This window comes from Pelecanus crispus, chromosome Z, assembly GCF_030463565.1.
Source record: "Pelecanus crispus isolate bPelCri1 chromosome Z, bPelCri1.pri, whole genome shotgun sequence".
NCBI lineage: Eukaryota > Metazoa > Chordata > Aves > Pelecaniformes > Pelecanidae > Pelecanus > Pelecanus crispus.
Window position 1 is genome coordinate 78,109,177 of NC_134676.1, and position 18,232 is coordinate 78,127,408.

Genomic DNA, 18,232 nt, shown 5'->3' on the forward strand with positions numbered 1-18,232 from the left:
GTGCACCTGTTCAAAAGCCTCTAACAGTTTTCACCAGCTATCTCCAAGCTGGCAGAGGAGGAGCCTGGCCTCTCAGGCTAACAGTGTGGAGGGGCACACAGGAGACCTTTACAAGGTCCCTTGCAAGGTAATGGCCATTTTTTCTTTCTTTTTTTTCTGACATAAACCTCATTTTTTTGCATCTTGTTGACATCATCTTGGTACTCAATAACCTATACTGGTTTTGATTCACATGATCTCATTCTTTTAAACCTCCATTCTGTTACACATAGGTGCATGTGCACACATATGCCTTCTGTTAAGGTCCCCACCAGATAAAAGTAATTTGAGTTGCCATGGTGTTTACCTATTTATATCACAGAAGAATTACTTATTTTTAATAACTGTTAATAGACATCAATAAAAAGATGAGAATGATCTTTAAATCACACAAAGATTTCATTCGCTTTCTTCTAGATGAAATTTACATTTATATTCACCGAGTAACACAAATCCACTGTGCTTTTCCACGGCTTGTTATAGAGCTGGATCAATCCCCTTAAGAATGCGAATGCAGTTCAGTGCTGACAGTCAGTGACAGCAATGATATGGAAGAGTACAAAATAAATTGTTGGAACAAAGGTAAAATGAAAATGACCGTCAGTGTACATGTGCCACACACAACAAGCTATAATTAAAAAAAATATAGCCACAGACAGAATTGAAGCCAAAATCCAAGGGCAACTATGGAGCCTCACCACCAGACTCCAGAAAAGCAGAAGACAGCTCATCAGTTTATCTGATGGACTGTAACTTCAACAAGAACAATCTACAGAATCTGAGATGCCCCAGGTTTATTATAGTGGAAGGAAGGAAGTGTAGCTTAAGAATAAGGTGTCTGTGAGAATGGTCTTAAAGCTTGATGTTACACCTCTATGTTGGATTGGGACTTGTAGAAAAAGATACAATACTTCTGATCTTCTCAGTACTGTGTCAATGTTCTGTGCCCACAGAACAAAATTAGCATTCATAACAGGGTGAAAAAAAAGAAAAAAAAAAATCCATTTCTGTCCCTTCAGACTGCTGCCACACAGATCTTGGAGGTGGTAAAACTGAATGGTCATTGGTAGAAAGAAAGAAGAGAACACGAACGAGAAACTGGAGGTAGGACCCTTCTAAAGGACATCTGTGATGTACAGTGGTCCTGAAAATGTGTGTCCCTTTTTCCTGAACCCCTCCTCAGCTGCTTGTTCTTCTGCCCCTGCTGCTCCACCGAAGGCCTGAGCCAAGTGTTGGTCAAACCACACTACAGCAGAAGCAGCAAGGCAGGAACCTCTCAAAATTATGAGCGGAAACCCATCCACTGTTAGCGATTGTCATGGTTTTAATAGCCCTAATTGTAGGCAAAGTTATGGAAAGATCCATGAGGAGTAATCAAATCAGGAATATCAGGGGAATTCTACAACATCGCCTTGCCCCCACTGAAAAAGGAGACGCACCATCATTGCGTGGCTGGGAAGGCAGGGATCCCACCGCCCAGTCTGACCCTGAGCCACCAGGCAACCTTAGTCAAGTCACATCACTGGTGCCCCAGGAATGAAACTGCCAATGGTCCCAGGGAGTGCAGTGACTTGCAAGGGCTGTGAGGCACTTTGCAGGAAAGGGGTGTTGTCATTGACATCACAGCACTGTAACTTCAGCAGCAGAACAAGGTCACACTGGAGCATGTCACAACAGCTTCTGCACCCAGCCAGAGCTGATAGTCAATTCATCATACATATAGGTTTTTTCTAAACAGTTGTTTTATTGTTTTACCTTCTATGGGTTCATTGTGTATGTTCCAGCTTCAAGACTAATAGCCTGTGGCAGGCCACATAGTCCACACAACATTTTTCCTTTGCTGTGATTGGATTAGCATATGCCTCCATCAAGAATAATTGTGCATAAAAAGTTAAATGGAGGTTTCCATGACAACTTGAATGCATGACTTTGAAATTTGCCTTCTGTGAGCACTATTTGCCAGTAGAACTGGGTTACTGAAATTCCTCATAGGGAAAGTGGATTAAAAAGGCAAACTATTTATGGTGACTTCTGCACCATGTTTAGACAGCTCCAAGCATGAGCCTGGCCTGCGACCAGGATCCCCATTGCTACCACAGTTTCAGTGAACACATCAGAGAATTAATTTATGCTAAGAAAGTTCTTTCATGTGAAAATAAAACATTGCCATTTTTTTGGTTCTTCTTTACAGAATTTGTTTTGCATACTTGCTCTAGGGTCACTGTCATCATCACGAATTAATGAAGAAACTATCCCAAACTGAGAGCAGCTTTCACTGGCACTGTTCCCATACCTCTTTTCTGCAAATATATATTGTGAGCCTGACACTCGACAGCCGTTTCTGACACAAACACTGTAACTTGGAAACAAGAACTCGATGGGGATATTCAGTTCCTGCAGTCTCATTTTCTGAAGCAGAATAACCTGTAATTTGTTTTTTGGTGAATATCTTGAATTGACAAAGACAGTTTTCTCTTGCTAAATCGATGTGTTTCTTTGGACACAGTTACTATCTTCATTTTAATAAAAGGAAACCCAAGTGAGGTAAGCATGAGATTAGATCTTCATGAATACGAAAAGTATTTCATGCAGCATAAATCAGTTATATTGGCCAAGTCTTAAAATGTTTGGGTTTCAGTGTTTACAATTATGTTCTCCTAATTAATCACTGGGATTTCAGAGGAACTTCAGAACACTCACAGGTTTGTGTTTCTCCTCACCAGTTTAATTCTGGCCTTGGTGAAATCAACAAGAGCCTTAACTGACTTCAGCCGTCCCTCTCAGGATCTGGCTCATAGATTTCCAGGTGCAAGGTATATTTACCCATAGATTTCACACCATCTGGAGATTTTCCTTTTGGTAAAGAGATACCACTGCAATTAGGATTTTTCTCTTCTGATGAGTTTATTTTAATCACAGGCATGCTTTTTTTTTTTCCCCTCCCTGGACATTGTTTTACTTCCATACAGCTTCTAGAGGTGCATAAAAGAGAAAAATAGATCTAATCAGCATGGTACCATTTCTTCGTCTTCTGCTTTTAGCTTGTCTAATACATTATTTGGCCTACAATGTGCTGTAGTTTGCTAGCAGGTGTAAAATGAAATCTTCTTCTACAAGTCCTAGTTTTCTGGAACTTGCAGAATTCCAGTCATATTTATTTACACACTAAAAATGCTGTTTATGGCATGTCAGAAGAACACATTAAAAGGCGGGCTGTCTCACAACATAAATATGACTCTCTAATTACATTCCCATTTCAGCCCCCTCATTTACAAGTACAGTGTATGTCTAGTGCTGACTCTGTGAACCCGCTATTGTGACCACATCTGGAAATCTAATATATATAAATAGTAACCAAATGTCTCTTAAAACCTATGTAAAATCTTCTTTTTCATTCTTCCATAAACAAGTCATTTGGATCATCACAATGATTTTTCAATAGTTGTCCATTTTTAGCAACCGCACAGCTTGAGAATTGATTAGTTTCATTGACTTGTTGCATACACAACCATTGCTCTTCATGGGGAAACTTTACACAAAGAAGGTTGCTTTTTTCTGACTTTGGGGAAAAATGAAAACAAGGATCCAAATTTACCATGCTAGAAATTTTTCTTTTAATGAACTCTGCCTCTGTATACTGAACAAGATATTTAGCATGATATCACAAGCACAATTTTCAATGGCAATCTTTCAAAACCTGCATGTTTCCCATAGCTCCTTAACACACTAAATTGCTTTTTTCTGGGCAAGAGCAGATTGCTCTCAGAAAGAGAAAATGGCAATATCTCCATTGGTATTTTCATGGCTCATAGGGCTCAATCTGAACTGGCTAGGGTTTGTGTGAGAAGGTAAAAATAAATACTGCTCTGAACTGAATACTTGCAAATACACATAGAAGAAATGCAGCCTGTCTAATCTGATTGATCCACTATGAAACCACATTACATTTTGAATATAAAAACTTAAGCTTTGTTCTTAATGGGAACCTAATCAGGTAGCTAATAAAACTGGCTTAAAAGTAAATACATAGTACCATCATACTGTCCATGTTTTAAAGCAGTAAAGGAATTATTCTGAATATGTAAAATATAAATTAAAAGAAATTGTTGGGAGCACACCTTCAGCCTCTCTGCTGGTTAGACCTGCAGACATGGAGCTGCAGCCGCCTCACATCTCTTGGGATACTGGATCCAACAGCAACTAACAAAAACTACTTATGTTTGTAGTTACATTTACGTGAGGTAAAAAAAAAAAAAAAAAAAATCCTCAAGTCCACATTTTTAAAGTAAGACACTGATAAAAGAGAGAGCTTTGCTTCATGAATTTAACAGAGGAATCTTCTCCTGAGCTGACCAGAACACAAAAGCACTCAGGGTGAGAGACAGATGTAACTCCTGCCTGATTCGCCTGCTTCAGTCTGGAAACTGGAATGAATGCTGAAGATACCCAGAAAAGGGGATCTCTTGGAAAAGGCTCGAGAACTTGGGATGCAAAAAAATGCAAAATCATCATCTAACTATATCCTCCAAATAGCTTCAAAAAGCCTGCCAGACTTGAAACATGAAAACTGTTTTAAAGTCAGTAGATAATGAGGGAGGAGGTAGAGGAGAAATGTCTGCACCAGGAGGAGAGTCATGCTTTTGTCAAAAGAACCATGTAGAAGACTTGCATAGATAGGAAATGGTGATGGCTTCTCTCAATGCAGAAAACACTTCTAGAGAGGAGAAAAAGCTGGGAGGAATCAGGTCTGACTGAAGACTGCATGAGCTTTGTCAATCAATGCTGAACAAAGGAGAGAAATTAACAGTTCTGACAAGTATTGAAACAAAACCCACAGCCTGATTTCTCTGGACAGTACATTTCTCATTAAAACACACACATATGATACTTACAGCCAGCTCATTCTTCTCCGTTAACATCTGTGCTGTCCTCTGTGAGAGTGGTTCTGACTATTGCCAAAATTTGGCTCTTAAAGAGGGGGGGAATAACAAGTCTTAAACATCTTTCCATTGTTACAGATAAAACCTCTTGCTCTTCTCATATCCATTTATACACATTTCTTTATACAGGGAAGGATCCAGCGTCTGAAGATAAGTTTTCTGGAAAATCACTCTGAAATTACTAACAGAACTAGCAAAAAACTAATATAATTTAGTTTTTTATGAAAGGCAAAATTCAGTTCTGCTGAGACCTGAACTGATGACCATCTGTCATCCAAAATTTTCCTTTGCCTGAAGAGGTGGTGGGTGGGGGAAGGAAGCACGGATGAAAGGAGAGGAGGATCTCCTCGAGTGCAAAGAGAGAGACAGGGTTTTTACAACAGGGGTACTTACAGACATGGTGATCAAAGCTAACAATTTCTCCAAATATTTTTATTATTTGCTTGGGAGCCTTTTCAACATCCTAAAAAAAGAATGATGGTCAAATTAATCTTGGCTTAATAGGCCAGCATTTATCTTCTTGGAGCAATTCACTTTCTTTTAGGTTGTAAGATGTAATTCAGAGGGTGCGCACACCGAAATGCTGTGCCTTTTTTTTTGTTTGTTTGTTTGTTTGTTTGTTTGACTGCCTTGAATACTTACTGAATGAGACCCGCAATGGAGAGACACTAAATTCACAACCTGATTTGCCTATCCTTTTCAGCAATGTTAGCAACAGTTTGCCCGGTCATCCTGGAAAAGCATAGTAGCTGGCAGCTCTTATGTCTGTCCAGACTAACAAACAGGATAGAAAACAGTAGAAATAATTCAATCCTGCTCTGACTGCCAATTAATTAAAAAAGAAAAAGTTTATTATAGACTTGAATAGTATGCATTTACTGTTAAGATACTTCCGTTTCTTACTCCCATTATCATAGCTGTATTTTCTGCAATGGGTAACTTATTTTAATGGAATTAAGGAGCTTGGGAAGTGTCATATTTGACAGAGTACTTTTTATAATGGAGATCATAATTTCTTTTCTTTTAAAATAATAAGCATTTGTTTATTTTTTTGCTCTTTCATGTCCCTAAAGCTAGGTCCAATAGCTACTTTCTACCTGAAATGGTTTATGATTTCCCATTCACAAGGTATTTAATTACCTTAAAACTGAAGATAAATTTGTCACAACACTGTCCCTAAAAATTCTTGGCTTTCAGTCAGGGGTGGGAAAAAGAGAAATCAAGGCACAGAAAGCTAAAAACTCTCGGCTGTTTTTCTTCAGGTTGCTGGACCTAATTGAGAAGCTCTGAGAGCGCAAATAAAAATTCCTTAAAAACTTTTTTTTGCACATAAAGAGAACTAATGAAAAAGCATCGTTAACTTTGAAACAGCAGGGACTAAGTGCAACAGGATTTCAGATGAGAAAGAAGTGTTGTGGTATAAGCACATAGCCACTGGACAGACCAAGGTAAGCACCACACCTGTGGGGTGCATACGTATATGGACATTTTCATATTGTTACTTTTTATTCCTCTCTGCATGACTGTTTCTAAGATAAGTCTGAATTAAATGTTTTTATTTTGGTTTTCCTTTGATGTTTTTTGGTCCGTTGCAAATACTGCTTCCCACCCCAACAGATAACAGCTCCATCATGGTCCTCTTGATGCCCTGCAGCAGCTTCCAGAAATCTCAGAGCCTTTTTACAGAAATCTAGGTCTGTTCTGGCCCTTGTTGAAAATCCTTTATGCAACACCAAGATGGCCCTTGTTGAAAATCCTTTATGCAACACCAAGAAAAACAAAAAGAAAAAAAACCCCAAACAAACAAAAAACTCCCACGCAACAACAAAAAAGTTGAAAGCGTGCCAGTGGACAAACTTGTGACATAGACTGTACTAGCCGGGACCTGCTAGCATGGAAAGGGGACAGAGATGCACAAGCAGCAAAAGGCCAGAATTGCACTTTCCTCTACATCAAATCTTCTGCAGCACAGTTTGGCTGTAAAATAAGGATGAACTCGTTCAATCAACAGTCTTCAAATCAATCTATTAAAAAAACTGCTTTACAATATCTTTTACAATATCTATCTTGCCTAACATTTACAATTTCTAATGTCACAGGAATGGTCCTCTAGGCCCACAAACCCTAATCCATAACCCTAGAGCTGACACTTGACTTTCCATTTTGGTCACTTTGGCAAACCATTTCCTGTTCAAACGCTGATCAGCAACATTATTTCACAGTCACTGCTATGCAAAAGGACAATTTCATTATAGAAACTAGCCAAAAGCAGGAGAAAAGATCAGCTGTATTATATTGATCAGAGACCATTTGTTTCTGTCTGACTGACTGTATTTAAATAACTATTTCATCTGAAGAAAGGACAGATGAGAAGGATTCACAGTAATTTGAGATACAGCAACTGTGTAACTCCAGTCTTCACTTATTTTATTACTGCCAGAACAGAACAGCATAATTCCCTCATATAACAATATCAAAACAGATGAAAGATGCACCCTAAAAATTATATAAGGCTTCCTGCAAAAAATACCCCCACTCATGCCAAAAATACTCCACCCACAAAACTCAACTAGACAGAGGTTGCAATGTCTGCAAGTCCTTGTAGAAATGTACAATGAAACTTCTGTGTGTCCCCCACATGTGACATGCGGAAGAACCGACACGACACCTGTGTTTGCATCCCTTTTGAAGCTAGGGTGCTGCCTCTGAAAACTGTTGTCGGTTGCACTGCAGGTTTTTTGTGTTTTACCTGAATCACTAAGTAGCACATAACTTCACCTGCAGATCCTGTGTGGGGTGTTCTGCCTGACGCTTGAGTGTGATGACCCAGAGAAAGCTGCAGCAGAGATCTGGGGAGGAGCAGGGCAGGGGGATCATGGAGGGGTGAAATCCTGCTTCACCTCCCAGAGCTGTGTGCATCAGACTAGGCTCTTAGGACAAAGAAATTGTATTTCTTTATACAGGGAAGGATCCAGCGCAGGGGCACGCGCAGTGTTAACTCTCTTACATAACTTGCCTGTTCCCTTACAGTTTTCAGTCCTTGACCGCAAAGTTTAGACGTCCCGCTTCCTGTCTACTTCTACGTCCCATGTGTCTCAAAATTTTAAAGCAAGCACAAGCCAAACTGTCAAAAGGTAACAACATATATATAACTTCCATTTTAGCTTTTAGGGTTTAATGCATCACTCCTAACCGATTTATGATCATTTTGAATAGTAATTGCAGATGAATTGTCCTCCCACTCTGACTTGTCCATACCTAGAGTCAGCTCACACTGCAGGTGTTCTAAACAGCAGATGATTATAAAAAATAATGTGCAATTATGACTCATTTTAGGATGCAAAAAAAGGGCTGATTTTTGTCATAACATTGCAAGTCAAAATCCAGGACTGCTGGGGAGGAGTGATTACTTTCTGTAGTATTGTTCTTGTTTTAACCACACCATCTCAGAAAATGTAATGTAATAAACAGGTACAATATATCAAAGCTTGTTCTAACATGTCTGGCTAAAGGAAAACATTACAACGAATTTATTCTGTTTTCCTGTAGAGAAGATGAGCAGGATAGTTCATGTGGGACAAAAGATCTGTATCAGCTTGTTTTTCCTATTCTCTGGGACCAGATGGTCTCAGAACTGGCTGAATGTGTGCTTGACCAACCCCAGCTGTGGGACACAGAAAATAGCAAAAAAGACACCTGATGCTGCATAAGACCAAGTTTCTCCTAGCTCTGATCTTTTCTCTAGGAGAAATCAGCTCCCCTAGCTGGATCATGTGAAAGACAACTTTTCACGCCACAGTAATTTTACAAAAGGGCCCAGATGTAAAGCAAAACAGATTTACTTGAGAAACACTGTTTACTATGGTGTAAAAAAATGGTCTTGATCCTTGTTTATCTCCCAGCTGGGCTCTGAAGCCCTCAGACAGAGAGTTCCCTCTGGAGTCACCTCACTGGTTACCTGTGCCTGAAGGAGGCTGTGACCCATGGGAAGCCCACGCTGGAGCCGGCTCCTGGCAGGGCCTGTGGACCCATGGAGAGACAGGAGCCCACGCTGGAGCGCGTTTGCTGGCAGGAGTTGTGACCCCATGGGGGGCCCACGCTGGAGCAGTCTGCTCCTGAAGGGCTGCACCCCGTGGGAGGGATCCATGCTGGAGAAGTTCATGAAGAACTGCAGCCCGTGGGAAGGAGCCATGTTGGAGAAGTTTGTGGCAGACTGTCTCCCATGGGTGGAACCCCAGGCTGGAGCAGGGGAAGAGTGTGAGGGGTTCCTGCCCTGAGGAGGAAGGAGCGGCAGAGACAACACATGATGAACTGACGGCAACCGCCATTCCCCTGCCCCCTTTCACCGCTCGGGGGGAGGAGGGAGAGAAATTGAGAGCGAAGTTGAACCCAGGAAGAAGGGTGGGGGGAAAGTGGGAAGTGTTTTAACTTCTCATTTTAACTTCTCATTACCCTACACAGTTTTGACTGGTAATAAATGAAATTGATTTTCCCCAAGTCAAGTCTGTTTTGCCTGTGATGGTCATTGCTGAGGGATCTCCCTGTCCTTATCTCGACCCACGAGCTTTTTCATAGCATTTTCTTTCCTCTGTCCAGTTGAGAAGGGGAGTGATAGAGCAGCTTTGGTGGGCGCTTGGCATCCAGCCAGGGTCAAACCACCACAACAATGTTATACCAGCTACTAGGAAGAAAATTATCTCTATCCCAGCTGAAACCAGGACAGTATAACAGACCATGCAGAAACGTTTTCTAAACTCCATGCAGGTATTTATTCTCAGTCACTTCAAGGCAATATGTTGTGGATGAAAGTACTGTCATATATTGTGTACATGGGCCACAGAGCACTTTTCAGCTCTGAAAAGAAAGATTTGGCTTTTTTCTTTCTTTTTTCTTTTTCTTTTTTTTTTTTTTTTTTTAACCAAATAGGAATATAATCAGTCCTGTTAGCTAGGCCGCTTTTTTATTTTATCTTACTCAGCTGTATTACACACCCAGCATTATTTCCATATGCTCTTAAATTTCAAGTAGGAATGAGGGGTAGTGGTGGATGAAGTGTGAGATCCCTGGCAGAATGCTTAACATCTGTTAAAATAAAATCAACAGCATTGTGAGATCATGTATACATTTATCAACTGTGAGATTTGGAATTTGGCCTTGCTCAGGCTGGTGAGGCCACATTTGGAAGACTGTTTGCAGTTCTTCACCCCCAACTCTGCAATGGCTCATATAGCAGAGAGGAGAATAGAGCATATGGCAATGAGGGAGATACAAGGAGCAGAAGATAATGGATCTTTGCAAGAGCCAGAGAAAGTAGAGTGACTTGACATTTCCTGAGAAAGTAGGAAATGCAGCAGAATCTCAATGAGGTAACGGTATGCAGAAGCCTAAGTGAGTAGCTATAAATTTGGAATAAGCAAGTGCTAAATAAAGAAGCAAAGAAGTTAGGCAGCATTTCCTTATAAGACAGTGAATATAGCGTAAGAGATTAAGCTGTTAAGATCAGCAGCAGAACTGCCATTTAGAAAGTTTGACAGTTGGTAGAAGAGCATAGACAATAGGAAAGAAATAGAACAAAAGAAGGTAAACTCAAAAGGTTTGTTGTGTTTTCCCCTTTACCCATTAAAATTCCCTTCCTTCTGTGGACAATCCATAGACAAAAATATATTTTAAAATATTTAGATGCTAACTGACATGCACATTGAGAGAAAACAAAGTTAGTTAATTGTTGAGAACTGCTGTTGTGTTTTGATTTCAAACAAATATCTTCCTGAACTCTAAAAACATGTTGTGCCAGTATTTCCTCCAGGTTATTATTCACATTCGTCTGACTTCTCTGTATATTTTTTCCTACCACTTCTTTGTAAAATGAACTAAATCTGTTGCCTCTTGGCTTCCTTGCAGTTTAGATGCGTGTGCAATGTTGTGCACAGAGTAAATGGTGAGCTACTAGCTCCCTGATATCTTTTTCAATGGTTGTATAAATGTACTGTGTTACCTCTGAAAACCTCAACTAGCTTCAACTCTTGTGCTTTAAGGAGCCTGAGCATCAGAAAACAGGGTGTTATTTCCAGGTATGGACCAAGTGTGGCAAGTCATGGTCTTGTGGTAATTAATATCCACAGAAGTTATTTATGTTCATGTTTTCTCCAGGAATTCAGGTCACACTGTCGAAGTGCTGTGGCCTCAGCATCAGGTGTTTTGATCTCTTCCTGGTCTTTCTGAGACCGTTGCTGTTGGTGCTCCCTTCATTTCTCAGAAGTCTGGTAACTCTTTCTAACTAAGCCTGGAGCACGGCTCATGTGCCAACACTTCGTCGCCCTGACAAATCCAGCGTGTTTCTGAGGTCTTGCGAGTGGTCAGCCCTGAATGGGCCACGGCTCCTGAGCTGACAGCATGGGTGGGAGCAGCAGGACCAGGTTGCATTTGTTCCAGATCACGCTGCCCACTGTGTGTAACACTGCGCTGTGTGACTGTGCTGGCTGGGCTGGTCCTTCCAGCTGACCTCTGCGGACCCTGCACTGAATTGCGTTCCTCAGGGAGCTGCTGTCATTTCTTTCCCTCTGCTGAGGTTTTATCACGCAAATCTCAGGGGAAAAAAACAACAAAAAGGGCTTTTTGCAAACCTCTTTGGTCAAATCCAGTGAGATGCTGCATACTTGCACATATTTTTGCCCTGACTAGCAGTCTATCTGTCCATCTCACCAGGTCTTTCTGTCTTCCTTCCATTGCATCTAGAACGTGGCGTGGGTGAACCCCCACCTGCACTGTAGCCACTGCCACTGCAGCATCCCGCACCAGAGGGGGCAAGACAGGTGAGACAATGCTGCAAATTGCAAATGCAACTGGAGAGCCACCAAGTGAACTAAATGCTCCAGAATTTGTCTTTTAGCAGGCTTTAATTTTTCTGTTGTCAGTTACAGCAACAAAGTCCGGCTGCTCCAAAGTGGTCTGAGACTGATGTCACTAAGTAGACTAGGTGGGAAACATAAAGGCCTTTCCCTCCAGCACTGTTTCCCAGCAATGAGAATGTACAATGATAAGTAACATAATACAGTATACATTACTTATACATCAGTAATTACATTACTTAAGTATACATTACTACATACACTTACTTACACTATGTAAGTTATGTACACACTTAGGCTATGTACACCTTTAAGTGTACAGTACTGTGCACCACAGCATGTCCACTGGATGGACAAAGACTTCTGTGGAGTCAGGACCACGAACAGAAGATCTGGCTGGATGGATGGCAGACAGTTCAGATCCATATATGCTACAGAGTTGCTAATGGGACCCATGAAATTTCCCAGGACAGCCTTGGGATACTGCTCTGTTCCTGCAGCAGTTCCAGTGGAAATGGCTGCCAAAAAGACAATTTACTTCTGAAAACACCCTCTTTAAAATGAGAGTGTAGCGTCACACAATTTGTCTGAAAGACAGAATCAGTAAAGACTTTTTCCTTAGTCTTCTGAATATAAGACAGGTGTCTAACAAGCAGGGGTTTTGCTGCGGGTGGTTTCTGGGTTTTATCTGAATTCTGATGACAATTGTCCTTCTTCTTTTCTTACACTGGTGTCTGCACAGCCATGTTTTGATCTCCTTATTTGTAAAAAGAATTACTTCAAGTCTGGTAACTTAAACTTGTCATGTGAATGCCTGGTGACATACAGTTTAACTGGCTCCCTGGGTATGCAGAAACAGAGAAATATTTATCATCTGTGCTTGCAAATAAATTAAACAAATTAAACAAATTAACTTCACTATCTCTTGGGGTATAGCTTTAGTTTAGGATAGTGTCATGCTTTAGCCCCAGCCAGCAGCTAAGCACCACACAGCCACTTGCTCACTCCCCCTACCCCAAAGGGATGGGGGAGAGAATCAGAGGAGTAAGAGTGAGAAACACTCCTGAGTTGAGATAAGAACCATTTAATAATTGAAATAAAGTAAAATGGTAATGATAATACTAACAATATAATAATGATAATAATAATAATATACAAAGCAAGTGTTGCACAATGCAATTGCTCGCCACCCGCCCACCGATACCTTAGCAACAACTAAAACATCAGTGTGTTATCAACATTCTTCTCATCCTAAATACAAAGCACAGCACTATGCCAGCTACTAGGAAGAAAATTAACTCTATTCCAGCTGAAACCAGGACACACCACAAAGCACCACAAGCCCATTTCTCTTCTCCGTTGTATGTGTTTCTCACAAGCAGTCCCAACAGAGTGTTGCAGTTTAACCCCAGTCAGCAACAAAGCACCACACAGCTGCTCTCTCGCTCCTCCTGCCCCAGTGGGATGGGGGAGAGAATCGGAAGAGTAAAAGTGAGAAGACTTGTGGGTTGAGATAAGAACAGTTTAATAATTGAAATAAAATAAAGTAAAATAGTAGTAATAGTAATAATAATAATATAGAAAACAAGTGATGCACAATGTAATTGCTCACCACCCACTGACCAACACCCAGCCAGTCCCTGAGCAGTGATCACTGCCCCCTAGTCAAGTCCCCCCAGCTTATATACTGAGCATGACATCATATGGTATGCAATAGCCCTTTGGCCAGTTTGGATCAACTGTCCTGGCTGTGCCTCCTCCGAGCTTCTCGCTGGCAGGGCATGAGAAGGTGAAAAGTCCTTGACTAGCATAAGCAGTACTCAGCAACAACTGAAACATCAGTGTGTTATCAACATTATTTTCATGCTAAATCCAATACATGAATAGGTGATACTGTGATTGAAAAAAGAAAATAAAAGATAGCTTGGAAACACTTTTGAAAGTATAGACTGCAATCTATAAAATACAGTAGTGAGCATCATTTTCGAGTGACAATATAGCTACTTCTAATAATCCTAGGAAGGTCACTGTGGGTAATTTTTGGCAGTCTTGAGTACAAAATGCAAATGCAATTACCAGCTGGTGGCTAAATCCAAAGTTGCTAGTGCCAGTCATCACAGTTTATGAAGTGAAACAATTCCTACAGTTCTCGTTTCAATCTACAAGATATGTAACATCAATTTCCTTAACCTGCTTTTGGATTATCACTTAATATATGTCTTGATTTAAAACTTACTAAAAAACAATGGAGAAGGGGAAGAAAGGTACATGTGAAGATAATCCACCAGCTGGATTATCCAAGCTTTCAGCATCTTCATCCTGAGACAAATATAATAAAACTGAACCAGTAAAATTAGACTGATACAAACAGAGTGCAGAGAAAGGTCAAACAGCATTTGCATTTTGAATGAAACAGTTTTAAATCTGACCTTGATCTTTGGCTTCTTTTGGAGGGATTTAAATATTTAATGAAAAAATCTGACAATCTCATGGAAAAAGTGTCCCAAATCACACATATTGTCTAATAGTGTCTGACTATTATCCATCTTTTTATGATTAATTTATTAAATAAATTTGTTCCTCTTGCTGTACATTCATCTGTTTTAAGGAAAGTATTCTCTGGAGACTAACTTTGTGCTGCACAGGAGGCAGAAACTGGAAGCAGAAGAGATATTTAAAATGATGAGAAAATCAAAACAAGAGCTCTGTTCCATAAGTAGTAATGAAATGTATCATTTATGAAAAAAAAAAGATACCATAAAACCAAAGATAAATGCATGTGTGTATCTGTGTAGATATTTATGTGTTACTGAACATTGTACAGTATTTTTTTTTTTTTTTAATTCTGTATCAGTTGTATTTTGTACTCTCTTCACCTTCATTATTTGCTATTGACTGCAAAAGAATAAGTAAGGACAAGTTGTTTGGGAAGTGAATGTTCTTCTTTTATGTTTTCTTTCCCAGACAGGAAGAAAAAAATGGAGAAACTGCAAAATGAAACCACTCTGAATATTATTTGTCTTTTCTGTTATTAATTGGCAAAACAAGAATATGCAAGACAGCAAAAAGAGTAGCTGAATTAAAGCAATTAATTGCTTTAACTAAAAAGGAGAAGGAATAGGAGACTAAATCAGAGGGTTTTTTTTTTCATTAGGGAAAACACTTCTCACTAATCCTATTCACTCAGTTCCCTAACAAAGAGAAATTACATCAGAAGTGATTAGTGGTTTGGACTGACATGCCCTTGACTGAGTCCTAACCAAACCGCCTGTTTACAGAGAAAAGGGAGCTGGGAAAAGGAAGGGCTCTCATTTGTAGTGATGTGTATGGCTGGTGCTGGAGAAGAAACATTGAGCCACCGGGTACGGTAGGACATGTGTGTATCACACCAGCCTTCCTCTTGTTATGCCAGTGGCCACCCCCCAGCAAACCGGAAGAAGCTCATCCCTATCTCCTCCCAGACTAAGCTACCTGCCACCGGTGTGGAGTCAGAGCAAGGACAAGACATCTCTCAGGAGCAGCTGACATGTCAGGGGCTCAGGTCCTCACTCCCCACGGTGCAGCTTGTCCCATGCTCTGAGACATGGAGGCAGAGGAGCTGCCACCAGCTTCAGGAGCCAGTGCTGCTGACTTCAGCGGATCACACAGCTGATCCAAGGACCAATCAAGCTCCTCAGCTGTAAACCACAATGACCTCCCCTATAATGCCCGTGACCTGAGGTGTGTGAACTCACCCATGTCAACCACACTGTCAAGTAATGGAAGTGTGTGTTGCCAATAAGAGAAAACCAAAAATGTTCTGCAGAATTTAGGGTGATCATTTTGGATGTGCAATACAAGTTTGTTAGGAAAAGAAAACCCACCACACCACTACAAGCTTAATGCTCTGGGGTATATTTTCCTGAATGCTTTTCTAACCCCTGTTGATTTACTTGCAATGTTTTTTCCCAAGAACTGTAGTATAAGGCAATAACTTATTTATTTAATCTCACATGTTGGCCTGTCCAGTTGGCAGCTTTTCCAGTGCCAACTCTAAGCTCAGGAGAGCACTTAGTTCCAGACAAAAGCATCGTTAACAAAAGAAACTGAAAACAGCTGACAAATGTTTGCTTAGATGGTATGTTTCCAGGAAGTATTTTACACTGTTTCATCATTACTCTTCCACCTACTTATTTTTAAAACAAATCATGATGGTTATATCCAGACTTTCTGTTGCCAAGTAACTCATAGCGTTCAAAACCAACTGCAACAGGACAGCAAATAGAGCAGTTAACAAGAAATCCTGATGTTCCCTCCACTTTCACAAAAATTCTGCTAAAACAGTAAGGGGGAAAGCACCAGCGATTGCAAACTCTGTTAGGCCACATGGGCCCAAGCGGGATATCATCACCTGTTTCAACATCAACAGCAGCCTTCGTGGCCTCCGATAGCCTGTGGGCTGAGCCAAGGTCTATTACTGTATCACAAGTATCTCACAGAAACGGAAACAAAGGCAACAGCAAAATGCGATGGTGGAGTTGCTCCCAGGCACAAGTTTGGAATGAAAAAGTATGTGCTTAATGCAGTGGTTTAGTTTGGTCTCTGGTGGAAAATAATGTGCTAATCCAGTTAGCTCAACTGTCAGGGTTACGGAAGCCCTGAAGTATTGCATGCTTCTCTGTGCCAGGCCCTGGACCACTTCCCCACTGCTGTAGAAAGCCCAGTGATGTGGGGATGCTCACACCACTAAGTCAGGATCCCTAGGGCTCTGCCCTCAAAATGAAGTCGGTCCTCCAGGTCTGACACACAGTTTGGGAACTGACACCCGAAGGTCTCTGCAAACACCCTGGGGAATGAGTGAAAACAAAGCAGACACCTCCCATGGCTCAGAGGTTGGAGGATATTCCCGCAAAAGTAATCCAAGGCTCATCATTTCTCATGTCTTTTTTCCCATCAGACATCAGGTTCCCTTTGAAAACATTTTGCACTGCAATCTGTTTCTTGGCTCTTAAGCTCCCAATTCATATTAGTTCCCACTAATCAGGGAGCACTTTGTAATTTTTAAGACTTTATTTCCAGTTGTGTACCATCTCACACGGCTGCTGGAAGGAAGAAAGAAATGGATGATTAGCCATCTTCTTGGCAATTTGAGACTGCTCATGAATGCTAGCTCATGCTGTAGTGAATATGGAAGAGAGAGTAATGTATTGAGTTCTATTTTTAATGCAAATCTTAAACAAATAAGAAAGCGCTAAAATGAGTATTAGCTTTTTCCCTCCTCACAGATCACACTGGTAATCCTGCGCGTACACATATTTTTTTCTGCTTGTCTGCCAAGTTTAATGCGGGTGATACCTAAATCAAATAGATGCTTTCCCTCCACAATTACCTCACCAGCTTGCTCTCAAAGTAAGTAATGACGCTAAGTCTTCAACAGAGGTGACAACTGCATCAGCTTGAAATGCTCCATTTTCCTAGCAAAGTGAGCTACCTGTTGGGATAACAGTTCTGTGATGTAGCAATTCCTACAGTTCTCTCTTTCAAGACTTCATACCAGTTTTAAGGTGGTGTTTGTCTGCAGAACTGCAAGAGTGAGAATTTATGTCTTTCAGTATCGTCAAAGACAAGAGTCTGTACAATTTCAAGCAGAGCTGTCTTATGTGCAAAGTGTATGTGGTTTGCGTTATATCCACGAGCTTTGCATTCACAACCATTCATGGAACAAAACCCGAGATGTTATTGATAGCATATCAAGACCAGCTGCATCTTCAATGCTTCAGGAATTCTGTGGGTTTATGCCAATCATTCTTCACAGATAAAATACTGGTAGTTGATAGCATCAGTACTTGTGCAAGTATGTCATGGACGTTGCCTGTGAAAGCCTCAGGCACAATTTATTTTGCTAAACATGGTAATTATATGGGTTCTATTTTAATTGACAATAACCCCAAATCAATCTTCATACTTCTTACTTACTTGAAGTTGTGTCCTTCAGACTGGAAGTTAAAAGATGCATTTTCCCTGAACAGTGGTAAACACCTCTGGGCAGGTCAGTTATGCCTTCGGGATACAATGTCAGGTATTCCTGTAAAAGGCAGACTATATGACAAAAGTTGTATGTTCCCAAACCAGTAGCGACACACGGTGACAGGAACAAATCACACACCACTTACTTTTCAAGGGCTAAAGTTTAGAGTTGATCAGCTAAGACCCGATGGAGTCTGTGCTAGTGCTGAAAGGCAGCTCCCCACTAAATCTGGTGGAAAATGAAGAACGCAGTGTCTCAGACTGTCTCTGGCAAAATCAGCACCTATGGAAGCTACAAAGGCATACAAAGTTTCCTAAATTGTAACTGCTTTATTAATACTATTCTGGATATTTATTCAAAATACATAGAAATAAATGGTTTCTTTCTTTATGGGGAGC